Here is a 21,641-nt window from a genome sequence, read left to right as displayed (position 1 = left end):
GGGTGTGGTGTAAATCATTATATCTGCCGTTTATCACAGTATACTCCTGGGACAAATGTAGACCCGGTCTTAACACCCACACTCCAAATCTTGACCACGTTGAACAACAGGGCTAGTCATCCTCCTTCAAACCAGGCTTAATATTCATGCAGTTGGTCAATGGACATTTGGACAGTGTGTAGACTAAGGCTTAGTCTCTGAATATATATTATTTGGATAGTAACAAACAAGCTCATTTATATTGAAAAGGAGCCCCAGGGAGACCAGAGATTCAGAACCTGAGGAAATCTAGACTTACTTTATTTATGGCTTTAGCACTGCAGAGAGAGCTTGGCAGTAGGGAAAACGATGTGGTTCAGGGACTGTGAGACAGACTAGACAGTGTGGGTCGACCATGTTTGCTTTTAGTAACCTGATAAATTCTGTGGTTAGTTCCATGTCGACAAGAATTTCTGGAGGGTGGGAAGTGTCATACTAATTACTGGATAACACTTTTACTGCTGCTGTGAGATCCTAAAAAATAGGCACTAGATATCATTTGGCCTTGGTAATATAAACAGTCCCTTCTGTTTAAGACATATTGAATCAATAATCAAAGGTGAAATACATGAATGGGCGCGTGCATGGATTCGTGAATGGGCGCAGGACGAACGAATGAACGGCCGAGCTGATTGGTACGTGGAAGGATTGGACTTCAGATATGTGAATGAATGAACACATGTGAATTTCTTGTTGGTGGGGCAGTAGTTCCTGGCCTTGACCTTTAAGTTGTAATTTCATATGTCTTTCATAAGCATCGAGGGGCACCACTTCAGTACGAGTCTGAGCCGAAGCGTTCTCGCAATAAATGGATTAAATTTATATGATACTGTGTGTGTTTTTTATTGGTTTTGTAGTGTTTTGTTTTAAATATTTTGATTTATAAAGATACATTGTTTGAGAGTGAGATTTTATACACGCCAGTGTAAGAAAATGATAAATTGTACTTGTTTTTCTCTTTTCGCCTAAAATACAGTACATAATATACGTGCAATCAGATCAAAAGAGTTTATCGGTTTTGAGGATCTAACTTTCAACAAAACATTATCAAATTAACTTGGAAATAACTAAAAGTATCTACTTGTTGTTTTGGAAAATTAAAACATTCAATATTTTTCCATAGTTATATTCATTATATATACATAAAACGAAACATGCAAAGTGTACGTGTAAACATTGGTGTTAGGGACTGGGTGTCTGCCTGAAAATGTATAATAAAAATCAATTTTGTTTCAGCTTTTCATTGACCCGAACGAGACAAGGGAGGTAACCGTCGCTGACATGATCCCTCCATCTTCAATCAAACGGAGCTAAACGGGCATTGACCGCTCCTTATGCATGGTAAAAGGAAAGTATATCACCGCAACAAATTGTTTGGAAAATAATTAACAGTGTGTTTCACAACCATTCGCGTGTGTGTAGACATATGAAACTCATTAATTTGAGAGAAAAGTCGAACGTTTGCGTCTGGAATCAGATACGAAACCAAAATGACTGGCTCCTGACTTCCTAATTTAGCATTCTGATCGACATTCAACATGGCGAGAAAATTTGAGGTAAGATACTGTAGGTTTATTTTACAACATGTGTGATTACTGTGCTGCATAATGACCTGATTGTTAAAAAAATATCGGAATTAGTATTTGATATACCTATACAATGTTGGAATATTGTCCTTAGTGTCACCACACAGGCACAAAACGTAGAACATCACCATGCTTGATAATTCGGTTTTCTGGGCTGAAACGATCTTATGTCATGATACGAATCCCGAAGAATAATATTACGGATACCGTCGTGTTTCTACACTCATGGATGGTCTTTCTATACCTTTGTGATCGTCGCCACGGTTGAAATAGCCTCACTGACTGATTTTGACAACAGGGTTCCTCAATACGAGCGTAATCGGTTGCCATTCTGAGATTTCGCTGCCAGCCTGTTGATCAACGGCGTTGCACCGATGGCATCTTACATTCGGGTCTATAGAAAAAAAATACACTTCTTTTTTGTTAATAATCATTTACGTGGAAGTTTGCAATACGATCATTACAGACGTGTGAGGTTATTGATTCGTGGTGTTTCTGATGTGATGTTTGTCTGAATCACTGTTGTGATGCTCTGCAATCATCCATCGTAGACAATGGATGACTTATGTTGGGAATTATACATTGGCATGTACCAGTAAGGAGGGTTACCGATTATACTGTATGCTGTAACACAAGTGTAGACAACTGTTTATGTTTCACCGTGTAATGGTTGTTGATTCAGCATCGAAAGTATACAATGTACTTGCTGCAGGGTGCACATGTCCTCATTTCAGTATGAAAAATACAGGAAATCTTTATACTAGGACCTTTGCAAAATTGATGTTTTTTTATTACATTTGTGTTGCATGATTGATTGCGTGATTTATAAGACTGGGCAATTGGTGTTATGTAATATATTAAAAAGTTGCTATAGACACAATGAATATTTCACACCATGACCTCACCACCATACTCAGATTACTGTTTTAATGTTGGCGTGGATTTGTTTTCATTGTGTACTGGTTGGTAACACAAAGTGTCAGTGATGGCTGAATTTTGTTTATGCTGACTTTGCAAATAGTTAACAAGCTTGTAACCAGAATGGTTATCAATATCCCAATCAATTAGGATAGTTTGGATGTATGCCATTTGTCTTACTGCACTCAGTCAGCCTTTGAACCAAATGTATTTGCAATGTTTATGTTTTTGATTAGCCATGTACAGAAAGCAAGTCAAGACAATTTTCTGCAGGCAACATTTTCAGAAAATGTTGATGTATAAACATAATAAGTACCATAAAGTATTAGCATGAAAATGGGCAGCAGGGTGGCCTAGTGGTCAAAGCATGACCTCCTCATTCTAAGGGTCTGGGTTCAATCTCTCTCATGATTACAAAGTCTATTTCTAGTCCCTCATTCAATAAAAGAAGTATAAGACATCCTAAAAGAAGTTGTTCTGGAATCAGTCTTGGGATCAGATGAGAGTGTGGGATGGATGAAATGATTCAGCACTGCACTGTTTGTTTTCCTTGAATCAATACATACTGTCCACATTTTGAAAACTGACAAGACATCACAACGTTGATACACACTTTGTACTTGTTCAGGTGTATCAAGTCAAGTATATACCATCAGACCATGAACTGTTGGTTGCCTTGACCATTTGACATGAATAGATGAAAGTGTAAAATTATTAATTGATCTACATTTTTCTCTTTCAAAAGAGGTGCCAAGATACATATTTACCGAGAATTGCATTAATGTCCCAGGGTTGGAACATTTTCCCAAATACTTTTTTTTGTAAAACAAGCTCATGTCAGTTGTTACTGTTAGTCTTGAAGGCTTAACTCTTTCTCTGTGACACCTGACTGGAGGTTCTTGAAGTATGGTGCTCAGTAATTGTCTTCTTCTAGCATGAGGGTTATGACAAGGCCTGAAGGAGGGTCTTGACAAATAGGGTTAATTGTAGACACTGCAGATTGCTAGGGGTGTCACTGGTTGGAAATTCTAGTGTTGATATATCACACAGAATAGATGTATTGGTATACAGTTATTATAGTAATTCTGTATGTTATCTTAACTTCAGTATGATACATTATGCACAAATGCACGCTCGAAAGCATGTTCATGACGCAGAGAGGAGCAGGTAAAGAGCTGCAACCACGACGTCACCCACACCTTGACGTCATATAATCTGTATAGTTGTAAATGTTTCTGTGTCGCTGAATTTTTTAATTTGAGGAGCAGGTAAAGAGCTGCAATCATGACGTCACCTACACGTTGACGTCATGTAATCTGTGTGGTTGTAAATGTGTCACTGAATTTTTAATTAAGTATCAATATTCATAAATGTAGTATTGACAAAGAAACCATCAGTACACTGAAAATGGTATAGAGAACGCTCATACATGCAGACAGTAAAATAAGGAACTGTTAACTGATCTGCGACCCGATCCACAAAATGTTTGTACACTATGCCATTTGTAAACCAAGCATAAAGTATAGAGTTATGAATAGGTCATTATGTTACGAACACGTTGTGGGTTGGGACCCTGAAGAATGAATTAAAGAAAGGATGGTGTCCAATATTTTCCTGGTATCATATTGTCCCAGGTCACATATTGTGACACAGGTCTATCATTACAGCATAAATAGAGGGCTGAAAGATCCTGTGTCATTTTGTAGCTCTGAGTAGGAAGTAGACCAGGGACTGCTTATTTTCTATTTTACCTAATCAGGGAAGGGCACCACAGCCCACAGAACATGGCTGACATTTTTGGGTGAGTTTTTTGTCGGTGTGCATTGTTTTAGTAAGCATGGTCGCCACATGCATGTGTGGGATGCTTCTCCATGACAAGACTTCATTGTTGTGGGGAGGTGGAGGAGGAGGAGACAAATGCTTCAGGTTTAAGGACACATGTTATACTACTCATCATTTGCTTGGGATGTCGGAGGTATATACTGCTGGTGATAATCTTGGGGACAGCTGTGTGTGAAGGTATTTTCTTAGGTTTGATTTTGGTGGTATTGTACCCTGCTTTAAGTTTGCATACATTTAAACTCAGATACATCTCAGGATACATTGTATCTATGGCAACTAGATTGTTCATATTTACTGCTTGGAATTGGATTTCAAGAGGTATTCTTCTTAAAGATTTTTCTGACTTTTGTATGTTCATGATTGCTTGAATTGGTGACAAGTTCGTTTTTCATTATTTAAACCAATTGGATGATTTACAAATGTCCCATGAAACAAGTCTTAAGATCCAAGCATTCATGCAAACAGATACTTTGACATTTTAAAATACTCTCCTCTAAGCATGCTGGGATATATGCTATAAAACACTGTATGTTTTACGTGCTGTAACTATGCTAAAAATAAACAGTTTCCGTTCTTGCTTTTCCCTGATTGGCTGGTACTGCAACAAAAAGTATTTTCCCCTCACGGTACCCCAAAACAAACTACTTCTAGTTTCATGCACCTGAAAATGACATGTTTCATGGTAGGCTGAGATATTTTCCTTTCTTTTTTGTTTGTTTGTCATTCCAGAATTTTCTGGTGTAGTTCATCTCAGATATGGCTGAGTTTTCTTGGCAACTTTTTTTACATAGATTATGATTCACAAGCTACAGAAAGAAGCCATGAGATGGCATTTAAAAGTTTCAATCGACGTTTTCAACTTATTGTTCATTTCCTAAGTTCTCACGCACATATATACATCTAATATTAACAACAATGACAACAATGGAATCATTGTCAAGGGAACTTTAGGAAAGAACTGATCCCTAGAATCCTACGCACCTGTTGAAATCTGGGTTAAGATAGGCATAGCTTGAAAAGGATACTTTCTGATTGGTTCATGTTGATTTGGTATTCATCATGTTCATTTCAATGGTTGGTTGAAGACAGTATGAAGTTGTAACATTGTTTCAAGATACATATATCATGGTTGGTATTTTTGTGCCCCTAGTCATTAAGATGAGGCCAAGTGGATTATACCTTGCACTGTTGGAAATGATGGTGAAATGCTAATGGCTTGCTGCAGCAGTATTTGGATCAAATGCTTGCTTGTTTTAACCTTAAGGGCATGACAAGGGGTCCTTGACTTGCATGGGTAATTTTAAACACTTCTTTGGTATTAAAGCAGTATTGTTCTCCCGAAGTATTGATTGATGTTCACACTCAGAATGTATTTTGATGTACCTGTGTTTAAATAGATCCTGACAAGCTGAATAATTCATCCAACAAGAAGTGTTAATAAAAACATCCTAGAATATATTTGAAATGTGCCTCAACTGTTTGACACTGTTTGATCACCGTTTACCTCCTGAGTGTTGGAATACAAGCCTGTTGGGCTCTTGGACTATAAGATCACCATTGTGTAGGCTTGTACACAACATGAGACTTGAATGTGTCATGCTACACCACAAGGCTCATTGACAAGTGTCTGTTTATTTCATGTCTATGGCAGTGTTCCTTCCTGTTTCTATCAGCTCTCTGAGTGTGACACACTTAAGCAGTTATTTCATTGATGATGTGACTAATTCTGTGTGTGCCAACCATTCATGACTAATTCCTTCATATGGGGATTCTTTTTGTTTTCCCCACCTCATGAGTGACCATACTTTTTTCTATAAGGGAAAACCCAGATTTTTTATCTGTCTGTATCATGCTCTATCCTCTTGACCTCAAAGGGGTAAGTGTTACAAAAAATATGATTTAGAGTTGAAATGATAACATCCACTCCAGTGTTACCAAGTCGTGTCAGCTTTAAGAAAAATCCCCCAATGATATCATCTTTTGCAGTTTAAACTTGCCTTGAACCATTGTTTGGTTGAGAGCTGGAGTGTAGCTTGTGTATGGTTGTGTTGATTTATCGTTGATTTTCAAGGTGTTGAATTTGTTTTATGCTAGGTAAGAATATTGGTCCAAATCAACAGATGTTGTAAAAGGTAACTAAATATATCTCATGGTCAAACACGACTTAATTGATTTCACATAGTTGTATTGCAATGCATGGATCGATGCTCATAACGTCAGTCACTGGAATGATTATTTACAGACTGCCATCATGTAGCATAAAATACATGTAAACATATTGGTACTTTGCTCAGTTTGTGATTATAAACGAAATTGCACCAATTCACGCTCATAGTTAATGGCTTCAAAATGCAACTCAGGCTTGAAAAATAATTACAGTGAATAAGATGGTTTTGTAAGCCAGTTTGATAAAATGTGTTAAATTTGATGGAAATGAATGGATGACCTGGGCCCCGTTCCTCAAAGCGATCGTGGCGCTACGACTGTCATAAGTCTATGTTAAATTATGGGAGTTACGATCACCTTAGCGTTACGATCGCTTTGTGGAACGGGTCCCTCTATGTCTGATAATTGTGCTCAGCCAGGTTTTATCTGTAGCGCCTCAATTTTGTGTCCTCCTTCAGAATCATGACACTGTCTGTGTTTTGTGCCACTTACAGTGATGTATCAGGTCCATTTGGTATCTAGGATGTACCGTAGTTCCCCTACACGAGCCCAACATGGTGAGATTAGTGCAGTGATGTATCAGGTCCCATTGGAATCTTGGATGTACCGTAGTTCCCCTACACGAGCCCACCATGGTGAGATTAGTGCTGTGATGTATCAGGTCCCATTGGTATCTTGGATGTACCGTAGTTCCCCTACAAGAGCCCAACATGGTGAGATTAGTGCAGTGATGTATCAGGTCCCATTGGAATCTTGGATGTACCGTAGTTCCCCTACAAGAACCCAACATGGTGAGATTAGTGCAGTGATGTATCAGGTCCCATTGGTATCTTGGATGTACCGTAGTTCCCCTACCGTACCGGGACCCAACATGGTGAGATTAGTGCAGTGATGTATCAGGTCCCATTGGAATCTTGGATGTACCGTAGTTCCCCTACACGATCCCACCATGATGAGATTAGTGCTGTGATGTATCAGGTCCCATTGGTATCTTGGATGTACCGTAGTTCCCCTACAAGAACCCAACATGGTGAGATTAGTGCAGTGATGTATCAGGTCCCATTGGTATCTTGGATGTACCGTAGTTCCCCTACACTAGCCCACCATGGTGAGATTAGGGCAGTGATGTATCAGGTCCCATTGGTATCTAGAATGTACCGTAGTTCCCCTACAAGAACCCAACATGGTGAGATTAGTGCTGTGATGTATCAGGTCCCATTGGTATCTTGGATGTACCGTAGTTCCCCTACAAGATCCCACCATGGTGAGATTAGTGCAGTGATGTATCAGGTCCCATTTGTATGTTGGATGTACCGTAGTTGCCCTACAAGAGCCCAACATGGTGAGATTAGTGCAGTGATGTATCAGGTCCCATTGGTATCTTGGATGTACCGTAGTTCCCCTACACGAGCCCAACATGGTGAGATTAGTGCAGTGATGTATCAGGTCCCATTGGTATCTTGGATGTACCGTAGTTCCCCTACCACGCCTACCCAACATGGTGAGATTAGTGCAGTGATGTATGAGGTCCCTTTGGAATCTTGGACGTACCGTAGTTCCCCTACAAGAACCCACCATGGTGAGATTAGTGCTGTGATGTATCAGGTCCCATTGGAATCTTGGATGTACCGTAGTTCCCCTACAAGAGCCCAACATGGTGAGATTAGTGCTGTGATGTATCAGGTCCCATTGGAATCTTGGACGTACCGTAGTTCCCCTACAAGAACCCACCATGGTGAGAGTAGTGCTGTGATGTATCAGGTCCCATTGGTATCTTGGACGTACCGTAGTTCCCCTACAAGAACCCAACATGGTGAGATTAGTGCTGTGATGTATCAGGTCCCATTGGAATCTTGGATGTACCGTAGTTCACCTACAAGAACCCAACATGGTGAGATTAGTGCTGTGATGTATCAGGTCCCATTGGTATCTTGGATGTACCGTAGTTCCCCTACAAGAACCCAACATGGTGAGATTAGTGCTGTGATGTATCAGGTCCCATTGGTATCTTGGATGTACCGTAGTTCCCCTACAAGAACCCAACATGGTGAGATTAGTGCAGTGATGTATCAGGTCCCATTGGTATCTTGGATGTACCGTAGTTCCCCTACAAGAACCCAACATTGCAAGATGAGTGCTGTGATGTATCAGGTCCCATTGGTATCTTGGATGTACCACAGTACCCCTACACGAGGCCAACATTATGATGAGTACAGTGATGTATCATGTTCCATTGTGTGTTATATAGGATGTACCATAGCTTAGTCTCTGAACATATATAATTTTGATAGAAACAAATAATTCTTTTAAAATTGAAAAGGAGCCCCAGTGAGATGGGAGAGCCCAACATCATGTTGAAATGAATGCATTTATGTGTGTGGTTGATGACGTTTTGTTTAGCTGTTACTGCTGTTATTTGGCAACAAGCTGGCCATAAAATTTATATGAACAGATTATTTGCAGTCTTCATCCGTGTGTCACTGTTAGCCATTTTGTATTTTACATGCATCTTGCCGAAATTTATAATTTCCTTACTGATTCACAGAAATAAGTTTGAAATCAGTTTAATCAGAATAGTCAGCACCATACCTGTGATCATATGTTTCACCAACATGCTAAATATTTGAGACCCACATCACTTTGTGATTTCTTCCCACCATGGTGTAACTTGAATACTGTTTAACCAGGGTTAAACCAAACTCACTCACTCACTCGAGAATAACTGGGGCATAAAACAACAAACAATAAAATCGTAGAGTAAGGTCTGAAGCTGGTTTTACTTTAAAATGGGCTAGTGGAATCTTCTTTCTTATTATTGAAATTGTTTTAGACTCGCTCGTTCATTCTTTCATTCATACACTCACTGTATATATTGAAACCTGAGGTATCATGTTATTGACATTATTTCGTTTTCAAGTGTGTTATATTTTGGTTCCATTATGAATATGATAAATATAATGATATACTTTGTGATAACTGCCTGGGAAACATTCATCACATACCTTTGTGCAATTTTTCACTGTTTTTCGACTTGTCTTTGATAATGAAATATGATATGTGTGTCAATTAACAGTAACTGCATTGCAAGTGATCTTGGGCTTTAACAGTGCAACTTAATGATTGGAAATAACAGCCAAGTAATTTGTATCAATTAACTCAGCATTTCACAATATGGAATATCTGTCATACATAGTGTTGCATGATAATTATTTTTCTTGTGAGATTTAGGTTAGTCTGTATCATAAAACAATTTAAAGCATTTTGATATGTAATTGACATGTAAGTGTACGCAGTTATGAGATTGCTATATTCAGTGTATTTTGTTTCTTTGTTGAATCACATATATATATTTTGGTCAGTGTCTCTTTTATACTGTCATACAGGTGCTTTTTTCTGTAGATTACCTGGAGGAGAGGAGACAAAAAGGATAAGATAAATGAATTCACCATGTTTTGTTAACACCATATCTGTGTCTGTTTTGCAAACTTGCTAAGCTTTAAGACTTGTTGCTTCTGGTTTTCTTACACATAAAACTGATTCCTCTGAAATTCTGTTTTCAACAGCATTAAACCAAATTCACTTATTCATAATTACGCATGTGGACACTCATTGCTGAACTTGTAACCTTGCAAGATCTTTTGTATTACAAATAAGTTAGAACTTGTTTTCTCATTGGAAATAGCTAAACATATTCTGATGTGACGTTAAGCATTGTTCACTCACTCACTCACATCACCAAGAGGTGACAGAAGCCTCTGAGAGCAGTTCCTGGAATCCCAGCTCAGATCACCTACTGCTTGTAATTATTTCCCAGTTCCTTGTACATTGATAACTTAACCAAGCGTGGGTCACACAGGCGTGAAGAAATTCAAGGTCACTATGTGCACTTTGTACCACTTTATTTATAGGTTCCCGGCGGGATGATTTTGACAATATTCTCATGCAGCTGTGGCGGCAAACACTAGATATGAGTTTTACCAGCCTGCTGGCAATTTGTGCAAGGGAAGAGACTTTAAAAGTTTATCTACTAGCCTCTATGGTGTATGTCGGGTTCCATATGGCTCAAAATAGACCCAGAAATACTGTTTGCCGAATCTTTGACAGGAGTTGTATTTCTGATAGCGTGGAGAAGATTATTGGAGTGAACCAGACTAGTGCACTTCCAGTCTGGAGCTCAGTAGGGTTTGGTGTTGCCAGGATTGGAAATGTGAAAAATGTATGCTTGCATGTATGATGTGTGTACAGCTTGTGTCCTGATCAAACAGGTGCTTGATCAAACAGGTACTTGATCAAACAGCTACTTTGGCAAACAGGTACTTGATCAAACGTGCTTGATCAAATGGGTACTTGATCAAACAGGTACTTGGGCAAACAGCTACTTGATCAAATGAGTACTTGATCAAACACATGCTTGATCAAACAGGTACTTGATCAAACAGTTGCTTGATCAAACATGTGTGATCAAACAGGTACTTGATCAAATGGGTACTTTATCAGCCTTTTTAAAACAGTTGTGTGTTTTGTCACTTTTCGAATCCTATTGCCAAACAGGAGTCTTGACCTCAAACTCCACATCAATGTTCTGATAAAATATTGTCCATACTGAGAAAAAGAAAAACGTATAAACATATTAATTTTGAAACTAGACATTTTTATCCCTGCTAACCAAAAAAGCTTTTGTATTAGTATAACAAAAATATGTTCCTAGATTCTTGCAACACCATGATGACATGACTTGACATCAAAACATGCAACTTTCAGAAGGAATTAGGTGAAAAAGTGACAGTGTTGACAGTAAGGGGTAGCAACTCCATCCCCACCCACATACTTAATCTTGAATTTCATAAAAATAATTGATGTATGTTTTTCCCAACCAAACTGAGTTTATTTGGGAAAATCCATTAACTCAAAAGTGTCTAAATGATACTTTGTAAATATACATGAAAAGTTTGCTTCCATTCCAAGAATCTTGTGTATATAGGATCATTTTATTATGTTAAGGAATGTGTTGAAATGTTGAAACCAGAAAATAATCTTTACTATTTTCTGGATGGCACAAGGAATGCATTATCATACACAATCTCAGTACTTTTGAGCGTTATTTCTGTGCATGGTTTTCATTGGCTGAAACCATCAACCAATGGCAATAAAGGAAACAAAACAAGGAAGTTGCATCTGCAAAAAGAACAGCTGAAATCAAATTAGATACTGGAACCTTATAGCAGTTTTATTTTTTTGTATAGCAAAGCATCATAGATCTCAACAAACAAACAATACCCAGAGAGCTATTGCTTTTAATCTCATGAAATATCATCAATCATATCTGAAGAGTATTTTTGCAGTCAAACAAGTTCATTGGCAATCATCTGGACAAATAACTAAAATGTTTTGACTTGACCAAAAGATATCTTTGTCACCGAGTAGATTTCTAATATGTCCATGAAGTTTGGCTTCAACATCAATCTAACCGCTGTCGATTCATAGAAATATAATATCTGTTGAATCCACGCTGACTGTCAATAGTGAAGGATATGCTCTATGTATATCAAAGGTGCTGTCCATGTTGTGTTGTGTACCTGTGAAGATCCAAGTTGGAATTGGCCTTCAACAACCCATGCTTGTCTGTGGCAACTAACAGGATCAGGTGGTCAGGCTTGCTGATTTCGTTGGCACATGTCATCATATCCCAGTTGTTTGCATTGATGTTCATGCTGTTGATCACAGGATCGTCTGGTCCAGACTCGATTATTTACAGACCACTGCCATATACTGATACAGCTGGACTATTTCTGAGTGTGGCTCTAAGCAGCAAACAAGCAAACAAAACCTCATGCAAATATCATCCAGCTCTGTGTCATCTGATTGATGATGCAAGTACTGTCAGTGCTGTCACTCATGCATCACTACATAATCAGAACTTTCGTTCTTAGGAATACTTATTAAGTATTATCGATATGAAAATTGTCATCATGTAATAAAGTTTTAATTTGCCTAAACAAACTTTTTGTTAACTTATTGTCAGTTGCTGACAGAATGCACTCTGCTGTTCACATTTTATTCCCAGTAATTTCGACTAGTAATGTGTGAACTGATTATAAACTCGCGTTGTGTGAACTCGCAGCCAACTGGCAACTAATTGTTTTCAGCAACCAAGGTCGGATTACTGCTTCCGACATCTTGAAATCAGTGAGTGAGTTGGGTTTTACGCAGCTTTTAGCAATATTCCAGCAATATCACGGCAGGGGACACCAGAAATGGGCTTCACGCATTGTACCCATGTGGGGAATCGAACCCAGGTCTTCGGGGTGACGAGCGAATGCTTTAACCACTAGGCTGCCCCACCTTGAATGAAGTTGTCAGAGAATGGTTACATGTTATAACTGTCATACTCTGATACATTGGCCATACTCATTCACTCACTCACTCACTCACTCACTCACTCACTCACTCACTCACTCACTCACTCACTCCACTGCAATGGTGAGTCGCTGATGCTGTTAGACAAGTGTCTGTCATACATTAGTTATGCTTAATTATCTGTTACTGATCAATTAGATCATCTTATTCACATCACATGAACAAACAAATAGATCAGGCAAGCTGTCAATGCCTCCTGTCCACCCTCCTGTCCACCCTTCTATCAGCCCTCCTACTTGTCTGTTCATGGCAGACCACCCGAACAAATGGATCAGATGGTCAAGCTATCAATCCCTTTCATTATCCCTTTCACTATCCCTTTCACTATCCACCCTCCTGTCCACCTACCTGTCCACCCATCTACCTGCTGTTCGTGGCAGACCACCTGAACAACTGGATGAGATGTTCTGTCCATGCTGAAATGATCACATAACTATCCCATTACTGTCAATCTCTGGTTTGTTATCCCCGGCCGCGTGTTTAGCGTGAAGCGGGGGATATAGTATTAGGCTCCGTCCGTACATACAAATTGGAATATCTTAAGAACGGTTGACTGGATTCTTTTCATATTTGGTACCTAGGCTCATCACAGTAAAAGAAAGGTCCCAGTCAGGTTTGGTGACCTTGACCTTCATTTCAAGGTCACAAGGGGACTTAAACGTTTTACCTTTGTCAGCTAGATATCTCAAGAACCGTTCACTGGATTTTCTTCATATTCAACACCAAGCTTTATGTAGGGAAGGGGCAAGTTCAAGTCGATCTTGGTGACCTTCACATAATTTCCAAGGTCACGGCAACACTTTGAAGATTTCAGCATCTTAAACTGCATGTTAAGATTGTCAGCGAGATATCTCAAAAACAGTTCACTGGATTTTCTTCATAGACTTTCAAGACTTCCCTTGAATGTTTTCAATAAGCAATTTCTTTATTACTTTTTTTGCATATTTCATACACTAAGACATTCATGTCTTGAAAATATTTGTGCGTTTGAACAACTACAGAGTAAGATATCAAGAGAGGTTGACTGGTCATGTTTTTGTTTACATTTAACTTCGTCTTATCTTACGACCTTCACTTTCATTACTTTTTAAGTTTGATTTGATTATTTGCGACGAGGGATTATGTCTCCTTAGTGACAATGCTTGTTCTCTTCAAATTTGCTTATCTATAATATTGCTTAGTTTAGCATTAATACAACAAACCTGAAATCTGTTTTTGACTGTGGTCCTCAGTTTGTTTAATGAAACTAATGTCCAGTATCCTGAGCAAGTTGTATCTGTGCACTACTGTGTCAGGGTAACCTAGCTTGCCTACTGAGATATGATAGACCAGTCACTGGAGTAATGTCTTGAGCACGAGATAACGCACAGCTGATTCCGAATATGCTGTTACCGTAGGTTATCTTAATTGAAACTGATGTAATCGGATCCCTTGAATGGAGGACACTGTGCGTTGCTTTTGATGATATTTCTTCAGAGAATTTTTGCTGTATTTGATGTAGAGGCATTCCGTAGAAATTACAGAATTGTTTTGGGGGAAAATAGGAAATAAATTTTACCGAAATAATGCTGTTTTTATTATCCAAGATACTGTAATGCATTACATTCCAAGGGGAGAATCATATATGGGGAAAAGGAATATAGAGTGTGTGTAGTTCTGTAAAACAGCAAATGGTCTCAGCATTATGAACATCAGGGGTTAAAGAATGTCTTGAGTATAGCCTACTATATTTGTGGGGTTTTATATAACAGGTTACAACCATGTTGGCAGAGTGGTATGGTTTTAGTCTTGGGAAAGCGCTACTTTGATAGAAAACCACAGACATGCAGTGTTTAGGATAGCATTCTCAGTAACTGCTTGGCCGTTCCATAGCCCTTGGTTTTGTATAGTTTTGAAAACTACAGTATTAACAAAACTCTGTCCCCATTTACTGCCACACCATGTAACTGGAATACTATTAAAACAGCATCGAACTCAAGAAAAAAACTAAATTCTGCATGAGCAGTTTCTGTCTTTCATTAAGTCTCCATGACTGTGGTGTAGTGGAAGGAGTACCTTCCATTTCCTACATTGAAAAATGGTACTTCTTGTTTCCCTGCCTGGTGCTGCACAAACAAGGACTACTAAGTGGGGTATCTTTTCTGGACTACTGCATGTTGCCTCTGCGTGCTAGCACTTCACAACAGCGTCAGTACAAGCAGGCACACACACATGTGCATGCACATCACAGTATAAAGGTATATGTAAATCCTGTAGTCCACTTTCGACCAAACAAGTGAAATCCTGTAAAACATACAGATGAAATCCTGTAACACACACAGGTGGAATACTGCAACCCACACAGGTGAAATACTGCAACCCACACAGGTGGAACCCTGCAACCCACACAGGTGGAACCCTGCAACCCACACAGGTGAAATACTGCAACCCACACAGGTGGAACCCTGCAACCCACACAGGTGAAATACTGCACCCACACAGGTGGAACACTGCAACCCACACAGGTGGAACACTGCATCCCACACAGGTGGAACACTGCAACCCACACAGGTGGAACACTGCAACCCACACAGGTGGAACCCTGCAACCCACACAGGTGAAATACTGCAACCCACACAGGTGGAATACTGCAACCCACACAGGTGGAACCCTGCAACCCACACAGGTGGAACCCTGCAACCCACACAGGTGGAACACTGCAACCCACACACTGGAACCCACACACAGGTGGAACACTGCAACCCACACACACAGTGGAACCCTGCAACCCACACAGGTGGAACCCTGCAACCCACACCCACACAGGTGGAATCACTGCAACCCACACAGGTTGGAACCCTTCAACCCACACAGGTGGAATCCCACTGCAACCCACACAGGGTGGAACCCTGCAACCCACACAGGTGAAATACTGCAACCCACACAGGTGGAACACTGCACCCACACAGGTGCAACCCACACAGATGGAACACTGCATCCCACACAGATGGAACACTGCATCCCACACAGGTGGAACACTGCAACCCACACAGGTGGAACACTGCAACCCACACAGGTGGAACCCTGCAACCCTGCAACAGGTGGAACACAACCCACACAGTGGTGGAATACTGCAACCCACACAGGTGGAAATACTGCAACCCACACACAGGTGGAACCCTGCAACCCACACACAGGTGGAATACTGCAACCCACACAGGTGGAACACTGCAACCCACACAGGTGGAACCCTGCAACCCACACAGGTGGAACCCTGCAACCCACACAGGTGGAACACTGCAACCCACACAGGTGGAACACTGCAACCCACACAGGTGGAACCCTGCAACCCACACAGGTGGAACCCTGCAACCCACACAGGTGGAACACTGCAACCCACACAGGTGGAACACTGCAACCCACACAGGTGGAACACTGCAACCCACACAGGTGGAACACTGCAACCCACACAGGTGGAACACCAACACCACACAGGTGGAACACTGCAACCCACACAGGTGGAACACTGCAACCCACACAGGTGGAACACTGCAACCCACACAGGTGGAACACTGCAACCCACACAGGTGGAACACTGCAACCCACACAGGTGGAACACTGCAACCCACACAGGTGGAACACTGCAACCCACACAGGTGGAACCCTGCAACCCACACAGGTGGAACACTGCAACCCACACAGATGGAACACTGCAACCCACACAGGTGGAATACTACAACCCACACAGATGGAACACTGCAACCCACACAGGTGGAACACTGCAACCCACACAGGTGGAACACCTGCAACCCACACAGGTGGAACCCTGCATCCCACACAGATGGAACACTGCAACCCACACAGGTGGAACACTGCAACCCACACAGGTGGAACCCTGCAACCCACACAGGTGGAACACTGCAACTCTGAATCCTGCAACCAAGACAGGTGGAGTGCTGTGTGTACAAACTGCCCTGACCATCCTGTGCCTAGACGTCCTACAATGTAGGTATTGCGTCATCGTTTGCTCACTCCCGGTGAAACAATCTGCATTGTGAGATTGTCAATTGTCCCGGTGCGGTATTGATGAGAAGGTGTGTTGAGTGGAGACTTCTAGGCTGCTGCCAGGCTGAATCATCACACGATCATGGCGTATACTTGTATTGCATATTGAATCATAGATTTCTACTGAGCTAATTATTCATGGATCATTCTTTCATATGCATGGTTGGTGTGTCAGGACAACTCATGCATGTCTTGTAATGTGCATACTTTGGGAAGTCCGGTTTTTCATGCTGGGGATTGAACATGTGTCACATTCTATGGTAAAGTCTGTCTCATCGTCAGCCTCATCATGTTCTTTGAGGTAATAGACGGTTTGTTTGAAGAGTTCGGTATGTCCCTGCTAATTGTTACTTGTAATAGTTTCTTTCTTTTCTTTTTAAATAGTAATCATTATTCACCTGTCTAGGGATCGTTCTGTGATTGCTCAAAAACTGGTATTCAGACCCATGTCTGCAGCTAATGTCAGTAAAAATTCCCAAAATAACGATATTAATAGAGTAACAATCACTGATTAAATGACTTTGTCCAGATAACTTTAAGTTCACTGATAACAGAAGTAAAGAGGAAGAAACTTCTAAAGGTTCTTGACCCCCTGGTCTGAGTTTATGATTTTCAGGAGAATGTATACTCTTTTTTATTTTATCTTCTAAACTCTGCAGAATAAGTAAACTTTAACTTCACAACCTAGAACATTTGATAGATTAGTCATACTATTGTGCATGTGACATTGACAATAGGTCAAAATCTAACTTAGATTACAGGCAGTTTTTCTTGATAAAATTTATAATATGTCCTGTCGATATTTTCAATGCAATTAGTTTCAATTATGATGAATCCATGTAGATTGTAAATGTTGGTATGTGCAACATGGTGTGAAGGTGCTTGTGTACAAACAGATTAAAGTACATGACTTACTGTTATGTTATATTGCTTACATCTAAACTATAGGTTATGAAACATATTGAAGACAATTTGTTAAAAACATAGTACTGTATTGCTTATTTCTTCAACTATGACCACGTGCATACTTCCAAAGTCAAGTGGTCTTAGCCTAATATGAAAGGTTAGAGGTTCAAATATTAATGGATTAGACCCACAGGATTTGATTTCACACACCATAGTGGTTTGTGAGGTCCAAACATCACTTCACATTATAGGAAGCTACAATAATGTTGAAATGGCTGACTTGGGCATTAACTACTTCGGGCATACTTTAATTTCAAACACTGGTTTTAGAGTAGACTAGCTCTTAGTCCCTGAATATATAATTTGATAGTTACAAATAAACCCATTTAAATTGAAAAGGAGTGAGTGAGTGAGTTTAGTTTTACGCAGCACTCAGCAATATTCCAGCTATGTGGCGGCGGTCTGTAAATAATCGAGTCTGGACCAGACAATCCAGTGATCAACAGCAGCCCGAGTGAGTTGGGAGATTTAAGAAACCTGAACCTGAGGAAATCTAGACTTGCTTCATTTAGGGCTTTAACATTGCAGGGAGGGCTAGGCAATAGGGAAAATAATGTGGTTCAGGGACTGTGAGACAGAATAGCATGAGTGGTCTCAAGTTCTTTGCCATTGTACTCACTACTGGAACAGTTCTATTCTGTGTGTACATTCACAGTTGCATTGATGTAGCCATGTAACTGGACAGTCATGCAGCTTGAACTCATCTAGCTTATACAAGTTCAGCTTGTTCTCCACAGAGAGACTAAACATCTATTTTCCTTCAGTTCTACTGCAGTTTCCCATTTGTTTCTGATCATGAAAGATAAGTTTATGATACTTGCACGAAGGTAATAATTTAATGAAGTTGGAGGATATTGATTTAATGAAGTATGTTTTCATGCTTTCTGTCAGCACACAGTACACAATAATGACTTTCATTCACAGACAGCCATTAGATTGTTATTATTAAATGAAGCATGAATTTCACTCTGTTTGGGCACAGACACTTCTATTGCTGTGAGAAGAGCTAGGTAATTATACGACACCATTGCATGCTATAATATTCACGACTTCCATTGATGAAATGTGAAAGATCAGGATGTGTGTAACAGATAGAATTGAGACGACATGTAATCGATATGTAGTATGTAGTGAAACAATGTTTGCTAAAGTAAGATCAACCCTGATGCATAAATGATGGCCTGGTGTTCTGCTGTTGGGTAGAAATGTATCGGAGTGACAGGTCAGCTGGGCCACCTTGTGCTTGTGCAGGTATAACCTATCAATACTGTCATGGTGGTATGTAAGTGGTGGTAGAATAACTAAATACTGTCATGGTGGTAGTGTATGTAAGTGGTGGTAGAATAACTAAATATTGACATGCTGGTAGTGTATGTAAGTGGTGGTAGAATAACTAAATACTGTCATGGTGGTAGTGTATGTAAGTGGTGGTAGAATAACTAAATACTGTCATGGTGGTAGTGTATGTAAGTGGTGGTAGAATAACTAAATACTGTCATGGTGGTAGTGTATGTATGTGGTGGTAGAATAACTAAATACTGTCATGGTGGTAGTGTATGTAAGTGGTGGTAGAATAACTAAATATTGACATGCTGGTAGTGTATGTAAGTGGTGGTAGAATAACTCAATACTGTCATGGTGGTAGTGTATGTAAGTGGTGGTGAAATAACTGAATACTGACATGGTGGTAGTGTATGTAAGTGGTGGTAGAATAACTAAATACTGACATGGTGGTAGTGTATGTAAGTGGTGGTGAAATAACTGAATACTGTCATAGTGGTAGTGTATGTAAGTGGTGGTAGAATAACTCAATACTGTCATGGTGGTAGTGTATGTAAGTGGTGGTGAAATAACTGAATACTGACATGCTGGTAGTGTATGTAAGTGGTGGTAGAATAACTAAATACTGTCATGGTGGTAGTGTATGTAAGTGGTGGTAGAATAACTAAATACTGTCATGGTGGTAGTGTATGTAAGTGGTGGTAGAATAACTAAATACTGTCATGGTGGTAGTGTATGTAAGTGGTGGTAGAATAACTAAATATTGACATGCTGGTAGTGTATGTAAGTGGTGGTAGAATAACTCAATACTGTCATGGTGGTAGTGTATGTAAGTGGTGGTGAAATAACTGAATACTGACATGGTGGTAGTGTATGTAAGTGGTGGTAGAATAACTAAATACTGACATGGTGGTAGTGTATGTAAGTGGTGGTGAAATAACTGAATACTGTCATAGTGGTAGTGTATGTAAGTGGTGGTAGAATAACTAAATACTGTCATGGTGGTAGTGTATGTAAGTGGTGGTGAAATAACAGAATACTGACATGGTGGTAGTGTATGTAAGTGGTGGTGAAATAACAGAATACTGACATAGTGGTAGTGTATGTAAGTGGTGGTAGAATAACTAAATACTGACATGGTGGTAGTGTATGTAAGTGGTGGTGAAATAACTGAATACTGTCATAGTGGTAGTGTATGTAAGTGGTGGTAGAATAACTAAATACTGACATGGTGGTAGTGTATGTAAGTGGTGGTGAAATAACTGAATACTGTCATAGTGGTAGTGTATGTAAGTGGTGGTGAAATAACAGAATACTGACATAGTGGTAGTGTATGTAAGTGGTGGTAGAATAACTAAATACTGACATGGTGGTAGTGTATGTAAGTGGTGGTGAAATAACTGAATACTGTCATAGTGGTAGTGTATGTAAGTGGTGGTGAAATAACAGAATACTGACATAGTGGTAGTGTATGTAAGTGGTGGTAGAATAACTTAATACTGACATGGTGGTAGTGTATGTAAGTGGTGGTGAAATAACTAAATACTGACATGGTGGTAGTGTATGTAAGTGGTGGTGAAATAACTGAATACTGTCATAGTGGTAGTGTATGTAAGTGGTGGTAGAATAACTAAATACTGACATGGTGGTAGTGTATGTAAGTGGTGGTGAAATAACTGAATACTGACATAGTGGTAGTGTATGTAAGTGGTGGTGAAATAACTGAATACTGACATAGTGGTAGTGTATGTAAGTGGTGGTGAAATAACTGAATACTGACATAGTGGTAGTGTATGTAAGTGGTGGTGAAATAACTGAATACTGACATGCTGGTAGTGTATGTAAGTGGTGGTAGAATAACTAAATACTGACATGGTGGTAGTGTATGTAAGTGGTGGTGAAATAACTGAATACTGACATAGTGGTAGTGTATGTAAGTGGTGGTGAAATAACTGAATACTGACATAGTGGTAGTGTATGTAAGTGGTGGTGAAATAACTGAATACTGACATAGTGGTAGTGTATGTAAGTGGTGGTGAAATAACTGAATACTGACATAGTGGTAGTGTATGTAAGTGGTGGTGAAATAACTGAATACTGACATAGTGGTAGTGTATGTAAGTGGTGGTGAAATAACTGAATACTGACATAGTGGTAGTGTATGTAAGTGGTGGTGAAATAACTGAATACTGACATAGTGGTAGTGTATGTAAGTGGTGGTGAAATAACTGAATACTGACATAGTGGTAGTGTATGTAAGTGGTGGTGAAATAACTGAATACTGACATAGTGGTAGTGTATGTAAGTGGTGGTGAAATAACTGAATACTGACATAGTGGTAGTGTATGTAAGTGGTGGTGAAATAACTGAATACTGACATGC

The 21,641-nt window shown here is 39.8% G+C and overlaps 1 protein-coding gene across 1 annotated transcript in view; it reads left to right on the top strand.

Annotated features, from left to right (window-relative positions):
- The first annotated feature begins 1,351 nt into the window (after positions 1-1,351).
- The window catches only part of LOC124283982 (rho GTPase-activating protein 190-like), an 84,313-nt gene continuing 64,023 nt past the window's right edge, over positions 1,352-21,641 (top strand). The window contains 1 exon segment of the mRNA XM_046720033.1: positions 1,352-1,595. The gene's annotated coding sequence lies outside the window, so the exon portion shown is untranslated.

The sequence above is a fragment of the Haliotis rubra genome, unplaced genomic scaffold (genome assembly GCF_003918875.1).
Source record: "Haliotis rubra isolate DU_JTF1 unplaced genomic scaffold, ASM391887v1 Scf326, whole genome shotgun sequence".
Taxonomy (NCBI): Eukaryota; Metazoa; Mollusca; class Gastropoda; order Lepetellida; family Haliotidae; genus Haliotis; species Haliotis rubra.
Note: the sequence above shows the minus strand (reverse complement) of the source record. Positions and strands in the feature narration are given on the sequence as shown.